The 10,354-nt window shown below is 44.6% G+C and overlaps 1 protein-coding gene across 2 annotated transcripts in view; it reads right to left on the reverse strand.

Annotated features, from left to right (window-relative positions):
* NIPA2 (NIPA magnesium transporter 2) overlaps positions 1–9,463 on the reverse strand; it is a 27,541-nt gene extending 18,078 nt beyond the window's left edge. The window contains exons 1-2 of one of the 2 annotated variants that reach the window (XM_006017055.3): positions 8,926–9,463; positions 3,552–3,616 (exon numbers count right to left, since the gene is read on the reverse strand). The gene's annotated coding sequence lies outside the window, so the exon portion shown is untranslated. The remainder of the gene's footprint in view (positions 1–3,551; positions 3,617–8,925) is intronic. The other variant, XM_006017058.3, reaches the window with a different exon arrangement.
* Between the last annotated feature and the right edge of the window lie 891 nt (positions 9,464–10,354).

Genomic DNA, 10,354 nt, shown 5'->3' on the forward strand with positions numbered 1-10,354 from the left:
ATGTAAGTTCTTCGCTTTTCTCTTTTACCCAACTTTTCAATTAAGTTGAAAATAACTCATTTAGTTTAGCTTTACAGAACAACAGATGTCTAGATAAAGTAGGTAAATCATATTTTAGTTCAATTTCCTCCATTTGAGTTAAGTTTTTATTAAGATACTATTGTAAGGATAATTTCATGCAGCATCCCCATAACCTTGAAGAAGGTGTTGAAGAGTAGAGTTCCTGCAATCAACCCTTTAACTGAAATTTGAGCAAAGGAGCTGGGGGGGAGGGGGGAGGGGAGGAAATTGGATAGATGCACACAATTACAGATGACAAATTGTGCTGCCATCATATTGAGCACAAGGAGAGAAGCCAAAGGAACAAGGAAGGCAAGTACTGGCAATAGTTTGGCCACAAGTACTGTAGATTTACTAATGATCTTCAGGGATCCAGGTTTTTCGTTTCCCATGGAAAACAGAGGAAAAAAATGCAGATTCTTCCCCTCTGCCCCCCCAAAATGCGGATTTCTTTTTTTAATGGAGAAACCCACAGATTTTGCAGTTTTTCAAAGAGCTGATAACAGGACAGGGTTGTGCTCTTCCCTGCTGCTGCACAGGCATGGGGACACCCTGCCTGGGTGACACAGAGCTTGCAGCAGCAATGAACTTCCCTGCACACCCCTGCTGTTCCCTGAAGTGCTGGTTTGCATCCACTGGGCTGCAGAGGCCCCAGGGAGGGCAGCAGGGCAGGGGCCTGTGCCTGCCCCCACCCTGCACACAGATCTGGGGGTACAGGTCCCCCCTGCCTCTCCAGGAGTGCACACAGTGCTAGGGAGTTACCCCCTTTCCCCCCAACCAAGCCCACAGCAGCCAGGCAGCAGGGGAGGAGGAGCAGGACTCCACTCCATAGTTGGTAGGGTCAGAAGGGACCTGAGCAGATCATCAAGTCCAACCCCCTGCCGTGGCAGGAAACAGAGTACTGGGTCAAATGACTCCAGCAAGGTGTTCATCTAGCCTCCTCTTAAAGAGCTCCAGGGTAGGAGCCAGCACCACTTCTCTTGGCAGTTGGTTCCAGATCCTAGCTGCCCTGACAGTGAAGTAATGCCTCCTGATGTCTAGTCTGAATCTACCCTCTGCCAGCTTGTGACCATTACTTCTAGTCATGCCTGGTAGTGCTCGGGGGAACTCCCCCAATGCCTTCTGGTCCCCTCTGACTAGTTTATAAATGGCCACTAGATTCCCCCCTCAGCCTTCTCTTGTGGAGGCTGAACAGGTTCAGGTCCCTTAGCCTCTCCCTGTAGGGCCTGCCCTGCTGACCCCTGATCATGCAAATGGCCCTCCTCTGGACCCTCTCCATGCTGTCCACATCCCTCCTGAAGTGCGGTGCCCAGAACTGGATGCAGTACTCCAACTGTGGCCTGACCAGTGTCGCATAGAGGGGGAGAATCACCTCCTTGCTTGAGATGCACCTGTGCATGCATCACAAGGTACGGCTGGCCTTCCTGACTGCGTCCCCACATTGTCGGCCCATGTTCATTCTGGCATCAGTAATGACTCCAAGATCCTATTCTGCCTCTGCACTGACAAGGGAGTTCCCCAGCTGGTAGGTATGCTGCTGGTTCTTCCTCTCCCCCCCGGGTGCAGCACCTTGCACTTGTCAGTGTTGAAACTCATCCTGTTCTCATCTGCCCACCCCTGTAACCTGTCTAGGTCCGATTGCAGCCTGTTCCTCCCTTCTAGCATGCCCACTTCCCCCCACATCTTAGTGTTGTCTGCGAATTTGAACGGTGCTTTTTACCCCCTCGTCCAAGTCGCTGATGAAGATGTTGAACAGTGCGGGCCTGAGGACCGTGGCCCCCATAGCCCTGGCAGCTGGAGGCTCCCTCTGGCAGGGCTGAGGGGGATGTGGGAGGAAGTGAGGGGCACCAGCAGGGCCAAGGGGGGGGCTATGGGAGCTCTAATTTTTCATAAAAAACCCCCAAAATCAAATGCCAACATTTTATAGGCATTTAGAATGTAATTTTATTATAGTGACTAAGGCACTGGTAGGCTTCCAAATTGCTTTGAAAATGTAAATAAACAATGCTTTCTTGATATAACTGGTAGATAGATTAGATAGATGCCTTCCATTTTAATCATGAATTTTGGAGTTTTATCAGCAATTTTTTTTTTTTTTAAATCAGAGAAAACCAGGATCCCTAGTGACCTGTTACCAAGCAGACAGGTCATATTCAATAGGAAGAGGAACTTGCCACTTAAAGCAGACAGAAGTGCAACTGAAAAAAAATTGACTTGCCACTGAGTTTATTTCCCCAGATTAAGACCTTATAACTATATTATCATCACATGATCCAGTAAACACTTCACTTCTCCATGTTAAAGAAAGATGGCAAACAATAGCATCAATAAGAACTATGCTTCCTTCACGAAGTAAAAAACCTTGACAGTTAAAAGAGTAAAGTTTTGGGGTAAGATAACAGAGTGAATAAATATTTTGGAACACTTCTGTGAAACAGTAAACCATGCTATGTGTGACTGCAAAGGTCATTAATTCATCTTTAAAATGCAAGCAAAGAATAGGCCAGGGTGGAATAGAAACTAACTAAATAAAATACTAGGCAGGTAGGCCACACAATAGTGCACAAAGCTGCCTGACCTAGACCTTAAAGGAAGTACATGCTTGTCCTCCCTGTAACAGTACAGCAGCAAAGCGCTATTTTATTCAGTTCCACTTTCCCCTATTTTTACAGGAGCAGAGCAAGTAAGATTTATGGCAATTGTCCAGTTTCATATCCCTGCTCCATTTGGGTATAGAACCAATCATTCAAAAAACAAGGGCAAAAAAGAATATCAAACTAAGCCAAACTTTTACCAAAACAGCATATTAACTAAAATGAAACGAGAGATAATTAAATGCACAGCATAGCAATTACCCATAATTCTTTCAGATTTTTATGTGAAGGAAAAATAGTTTGCTTTTATAGATCAACCAGAGGAAAATAGAAAAGACATTCAAGATCTCCTTTATTCTAGAATAACCTAGAGGGAAAATACTACATGTCAAAATATTAACATTGTTAGAGATATGGCTGAAACATAATGTTAATATGGCTGAAACACAAACAGAAGCTGCTCAATTCTGCAAAAGGTTACTACTGTTTGAGAGCAAATGGAAAGTCCACAACAGTTAAAGTAGCATTGCAAGAGCAAGAGAATGTAAATATCAAGTTATCTACACAGACTTTGTTTTCACAAAATAAGTTCCCAACTCCAAAGGTATATGACTTCAAAATATTAGGTTTCTAAAACATAAATTAGAAAAAACTTCAATATATGGTGGGGACCCACCTAAGATATTCCAATAAAATTTTGAATGAAACTTACTGAATTCAGAAGAAAACATCCAAGGTGTAGACAGTTCATAAAATCATACTTGTACCTTAGAATTTATTAATTGTTCACACCTTGCACTGTCCCGTCTCAGAAGAGGAAGTTTCATGCCTTATCAACGGAACCACTATCCAAATTTTAACTTTTAAGAGGTCACTCTTTTCTTAAAGATTGCTTACCTTTCTGACATCTTAAGGATACTTCATGCCAGCTGCCTTCCACTTCACTAATCAAATGGACTACACTGAAAGAAAAAAAAGGAAGCTAACTCTAAATCTATGCTAACCATGTTATAATGTAAATAACATGCAGAATGTCATTTGTTCCTGGTACTACAACACTTTGTAATAACCTTTTCTGGTTTCATGCCCAAACTTAAACCTCATTAAGCTAACAATCATACCAAGGATCAGGGTACTTGAACAAGTTACCAAGGGGTTAGGTCAAGGTATGGACTTAAAATACAATCAGCTCCTGCAGAGTAAATGCCTGTGTGCATGCTTTTACACCTCAGTAAAATGGAAGGCAGCTCACATTTAAACAAAGGAGTAAGTGGCTACATGATAACTAGGGATCTACTGAAAACTCAATTTCATGAAATCCGGCACTGCTAGCAAGAAGTGGGCAATGCCCAACTGCTCCCCCGCAAAAGAAAACCTTACTGAAAAGAAAATGCTGACTCCCTAGAGGGAGCCAGCAGTCCTCACTGTGCTGCAGCCTGCTGCTGGGGGGACAGGGAGCTGCGCATGATGGGCAGCCTAAGATGGCTGACATCCCCCCTCAACTTTGTGGGGGGCTAGCTGTCACATGGCCCCACCCCTCTTCACCAATAAGCAGCAAGGGGCGGGGCCACAAGGTAGCCATTACAGCCAATCAGTGGTGAGGGGGGGGCCACCAGGGCCTGTTGGCCACTACACTTGGCCCATGGAAGTGGCTGCCAGGCTTGTATTTTCTCCATAAAATCAGCTAGCAGCCACTGAGTTCACTAGGTCCCAAATCATAACAATTGAACAATGGACTCTAGAACTTTTTAGATGGATAAAAAAAAATCATCTCTATCTGTTTGTCTGATAAGAAACTCCACGAAGAAGCATTCTATCAGTTTATGCAAAGTGGATAAAACATGATGACTTCCTTACTTAAATGAAAGATCTGATTCAAACAGAGGTTTCTTTCTTTAAAAAAACAAAACAAAACAACCTATGAAAAATATAGGTTGTCCAATTCAAATTTAAAGGCACAGATTTACTCTGCATTAAATTTAAGTAAGCAGTACACATTTTCAGTTTACACATTTGGACTGAAGCAGGAAAATTTTTATATATTTTCACTATGCCCTTACCTTTTATATCTATTTATTCAGTTTCATAATTGTTTCTTAATTTGGGATAAACTAGCCCAAAGGTGGCCAACCTGTGGCATACCAGCCACAAGTGGCACGGGCAACCTCTGTGTGTGTTATGTAAAAGATTAGAGAGGGGACAGACAGTGTCAGATAGGGCAGGAAGCAGAAAACAGAGCAGCAAATAGGACAGGGGCAGGAGAATGGAGTGGCACTCATGGAGGGTGCGGGGCTCATTTGTGGCACACCTGCCAAAAAGGCTGGCTCTCACCGAACTAGCCCAACCTGAATTATGTGCCATCAGAGCTAAACTCTGCTACTAGTACCAGAACAAAACAATTTAAAACTTGCTCAAACCATCTCTACAATATGCTGCAATCTGCAAAACAGACATAGGCTAAAATTTCTATTTTCATTCATAAAACGATGACTGGGTTTTAAAGAATCTACCTGTAAAAATAACTCAGAAGTGTTTACTTGGAAAAGTAAAGTAGCATCAAATCAAAGTAATCCTATTACACTGTAACATGCTAAAAACAAGTTGAAGATTCTACAGGTACAACTTCCAAGCTGTTTACTAGGTCTGTTTACTTCCATACATTTAATTTCCAAAAGTATTGTGCAATATGGATGAGTTTTTTTAATGGAGTATTTAAACAAGGAGTTGCATCTCTTTATTGTGCTATGTAACATAGTATACAGATGTTCCTGTGACTATTAATTTTAAAATGTATTAAAAGTAAATGTGTGTTAAAGTTACTATATAGACACTCAGAGGCCATTTTAATTCCATATTTTGTACCTAGAAAAAGAACTAGAGGCATGAGAGTCTGGTGCTGAATACATGACTTTGTAATTAAAGGTGTATTAAATTGTTGGGTTTTTTTTTTCCTTTTTAACAACTGATTGAAGAGCAGAATACAGAGCATATTTGTCCTTGGCCTGTGTGTATGTTATAGCTTATTTATGTGTAGCTTAAATTTATTTTTAAAAACACTTTGTTTTTCAGATGTGTCAATTTTTAAGATATTTCTTGGCACAAAGCATCTCTCTCAGCTATCCTGGTGCTTCTGATTTTGTTTCTGCTATCAGTTAGATACTATGACATTAATTTCTAACAAAGGCTGAATATAACTCTAGCATTAATGATCTAATACACTCTTGGTTTTGATACTGGGAGCCTCTAACAGATGCACAAAATCCTTGTCAAAGTAAATTTAAAAACAATGAAAGCAAAGATTCTCAGTACACATGTTCATCAGGATATGAGACTATTAACAGTCAGACTACTGTTAAACTAAAATCCCACTCCAAGCATCTGTTGTTGAGTCATGGCACCTCCCTTCCTTAGTATCAGGTAGAGACGCCTCTAAAAGGGCAGCTGCAGCACAGCATGGGAGACTAGAAACAGCAGCTGGCTTGAAAGTGTACTAATTATTTATGAAAAAAAAGTTACATGGAGTTTTAAAGATGGTGAGAGATATGTACAGTATGTGTAAATAGATCACATAAAACTACTTATGGAAAAAAGTAATGCTATCTTGAATCCTCTGAAGATATAATCTTCTTCAACTTTTATCAGAGCACTTGAACTGTCATAAGAGACTTATAATCAACCAATTAGCCATAACATTCAAAATGGTATACAATATTTGATTACTTAATACATCAGTTAACTAAGCAGATATTAATATATGAAAAAAAATCTAACATACATTAGTCCAAAAAACCTAAAAGCAACAAGTGCACAAAAGCTGGATTTTTAAAATTCCCTGTCTGTTGGCTACCTTTAAGCAACACTATTCAGACCACATCCTACTCTATTTTTTTATTGAAAAAAATAAAGATGCAATTATCATACTTCTAAAATCCCAGTGGGACCTTCAAAAGTTGGGGGGGGGGGGGGGGGGGGGGGGGGAAGGAGTACACTGGGAGAATATCACACCTGCACACTCCAAGTGCTGTGGCTGAGTTACTTGGTTACAAATACCCAACACACCTAGAAGCTACAAACATTACGAAGCAGCTATACGGGTTAGAACTACAAGAGTACACCTTAAACCGAATGCCAAAATAAAAGTTAACTTTCATCTTAAAATAAAGAATCCGCGTTAAAGCACCACAAAGAAAGAAGTAACTTTAATAGTTTCATGAAACTAGTCACGTTTAAGTCACTAGCAAGTACTCTCAAACAAAAGGGAGGTCTTATGAAAAAAAGAAATGGTAGGCTGTTCAGGGCATAAAAGCCGCAACTTCTTATAAAAAGACAAGGGTCTTTGGATAAATGTGCTATCTTTTATTAGACCAACTAAATAGCTGGAAAAATTGTTCTCGGCAAGCTTTCGAGCACAAACACAAACACAGACTCTCCTTATGACTGAAGAAGGGTGTTTGTGCCCGAAAGCTTGCCAAGAACAATTTTTCCTACTATTTAGTTGGTCTAATAAAAGCTGTCCCATCTAATCCGAAGAACCTTGTATGCCTATATCCTTAGACCCACACAGCTACAACCAACACCCCTAACAACTCCCTCTATTTACACAATACCTGTTAACTGACTTTGCCCTTACTAGGGGGAAAAAGGGAAGGGAATTTTTTTTTTTTTTTTTTTTTTAAAGATGACTTTTTGTGCTAGTTAACACAACTTCACAAGTGTGTTACCTTATAGAAGGCAACACACCGCATCATGTAGCTTTAACAAACAGCAGGAAAGTTAAACCCTAGATTTTAATCCCTTCCTTTAAACCAGGGGTGGGCAAAATGCAGCCCAAGGGCCAGATGCGGCCCACCAGGCCATTTTATCCAGCCTGCGGGGCCCCTAAAAAGTTTAGAAAATTAATATTTAGTTGCCCCTGACTGCCTGTCACGCGGCCCTCGATCGCTTGCCAAAACTCAGTAAATGGCCCTCCGCCTGAAATAACTGGCCGCCCCTGCTTTAAACTGACCTGCTAACATACTACCAACTGCCTTGTCTTCAACCAGGGTAAGATAAAGGGCACAGGCTGCCGCCACCTCCTGCAGACCTGGAGCAAACAGCACCTACTTTTATTACGTCACTTGAGTGGTTCTCAACCAGGGTGCCAGAGCACCCGCAACTATTTGGAAAGGTGCCCTGAGAGGCGAGGGGGTAAATGAAGGGTGAGGAGAAGCAGATCAGCACAGGCTCAGGCCTGAATGATGGTCCATCCCCACTGCGGGGCCCCTGCGCTGTAATCTGTATGTTAGTTTTGAAATGGGGTACCACTCAACTGGAAAAACAAAAGCGTTTCAGGGGGCTGAAGAAGGCTGAGGGAACTGGGCTTATTTAGTCTGCAGAAAAGATGGAGGCGATTGAATACCAGCCTTCAACTCCCTGCAAGGGGGTTCAAAAGAGGATGGAGCAAGACTGTTCTCAGTAGCGGCAGATGACAGAACAAGGAGCAATGGTCTCAGGTGGCAGCAAGGGAAGTTTAGGTTAGATATGAGGAATCAACTGTCTCACGAGGGTACTCAAGAACTGGCACGTTACTCATGGAGCTTGTGGAGTCTCCATCCCCAGACGTTTCTAAGACCCAGCTATAAAAACTCTTGGCTGGGATGAGATTAGTGGAGGGTGCAGCTTTGAGCAGGGGCTTGGACTAGACCACCTGAGCTCCCTTCCACCCCTCATTTTCTACCATTTTATCAATTCAGAGATGACAGAGGGGGAAGGGAGAGGAAGAGGCTGCGAACCACCAATATGAGGCAGGGCGCTGCCACACACCAGGGATGCAAGCTGGATAGAAACCAGCTCTGGAGTTGCAACACATTTTTCAAGCCTTAGCTTCACAGCCAGGGCTGGGCCTTTTCATGTCGCAATAAGTGACTCAACAGGTGCGGCCAGCAAGTTGCGCCACACATGCAACGTGTGGCAAAGGTCTTTGGCCACACAGGCCCTGCTGGGAACAACCCACCTGGACTGACCCCCTGCTACCCCGAGGTGCCAAAGCTCCCTTGAGGGCTGCGGGGCGGGACGAGACTGCCCTCACAGCCCCCCCAGGCCAAACAGGGCATGAGGCCCGTCCCAGCCGTTAACGGCCGCCATGGGGGAGGCCAGAACGCTGGCACGAGGCCCCGCCCCGCGCCGGGGGTGGGTGGGAAGGGGGTTCCAACCGACGCGTCCCACGTGACCCGAGGGGCGGGGCCTAACGCCCCCCAACACTGTGGGTGTGTAGCGCCCCCCGCCCGGCTACCTGCGCCGGCGCTTCGTCACATGCCGGCCGGAAGGGGCCCCAGGACCGCTGCCAGGGGAAGGGAGCAGGTGGGGCGCACCCGCGAGCGCTCTGCCGCCATGGAGAATTCGCCGCCGCTGCTGCTGCTTCTACGTGTCCCCTCCCGGCCACCGTCCCCGACGGCCCCGTACAGAAGAGGCGGGGATGACACAGCCACGGCCCCGCCCTGCCAGGCGAGAGGGGTAGAAGGGTGGTTCTGATCACATGGCTCCCCCAGGTGGCGCGGAAGGCGGAGCCTCCGGCGGGTTGACGTCACAAGGGCCTGGACACGCTCCCGCGCCGCGAGAAGCCTTAGTCGGATGTGGGGCGGGGCGCGCTCCCAGGCGTGATCGTGTTGGTACGCTCGGCTCGGGTGTGCGAGCAGTAATTGTACAAGCGTTCACAATGTGCCATAATGCTGGAGGCAGTTAATTAATGCAGCCTATGCAAAACCTACGTCACTCTCGGTGCTTTTAGGGTTGCTGTTAGCACTTCCTTATGAGCAGGGGGATGCTGGTGTTCTCTGATAAACAATTTTCAGATTTAAAAAAAGTAACCTAAAATCCACATTTTCCATGATCAAAATGGAACACCTCTATCTATCTTTGTATCTGTAGTGGTGTTTTGTTTTAATCATGTTAAAATGTGGGCTTTGGGTTACTTGTTTTTATCTGATTGGGGGGGAGGGAGGAGGGGTTAATCAGAGAGAACCTGGATCCCTGCGTAGCATTGCTTGCCTTGAAATACAGAAATGCTGCAACTTTGGTTACCTGGTTGTCACTCGCTCATTGGCATGGTGTAGTGAGCAGTGTAAAGTAAATAAAATGACTTATTTGACAGTGTAATTAGTCAGTGCACAATAGTTTTTTCCAGCAAACATGATAATTTTGTGCTTGTACTATGATGATTTTATATTTAAGACCTGGCAGGGGCAAGGTAGTGGGGCATGAGGCAGTGGCTTACGCTGGCTGACAGCTCTACAGGCTGATGGACACACACACACACACCCCCCCACCCACCCCCCGGGGCCTTATACCCCTGTGTCACAGCCTGCCAGGAAGCCAGCCAGGCACCTCTGATTCAGTTAGCTTCTAAGGTGCACCCACCTTCTGAGCTTCACATGCAGCCCCTGGCCTGGTGAACCACATACCTCTTTCTTTACCCTCTAGATCTTCTCCCCCCACAAGGTCAGCAGAACCAATGAGGGGGAATCTTCCCTCTCCAAAGCATCAAGAAATCTTAATACCAGGTTTGAAGTATTTTAATGGTAGTATCATGCCTGAGAAGCCAGAAATGATGGAAGAGGCAAGGATTTCTGAGGGGGACCTCTTGTATTAGATCAACTTGGTCATTAGGGTAAAGTTAGAGCTGCTTGTGAATGGAAGGCGCTCTTCCTTAGCAAAGGGAACTG

This window comes from Alligator sinensis, unplaced genomic scaffold, assembly GCF_000455745.1.
Source record: "Alligator sinensis unplaced genomic scaffold, ASM45574v1 scaffold144_2, whole genome shotgun sequence".
Taxonomy (NCBI): Eukaryota; Metazoa; Chordata; order Crocodylia; family Alligatoridae; genus Alligator; species Alligator sinensis.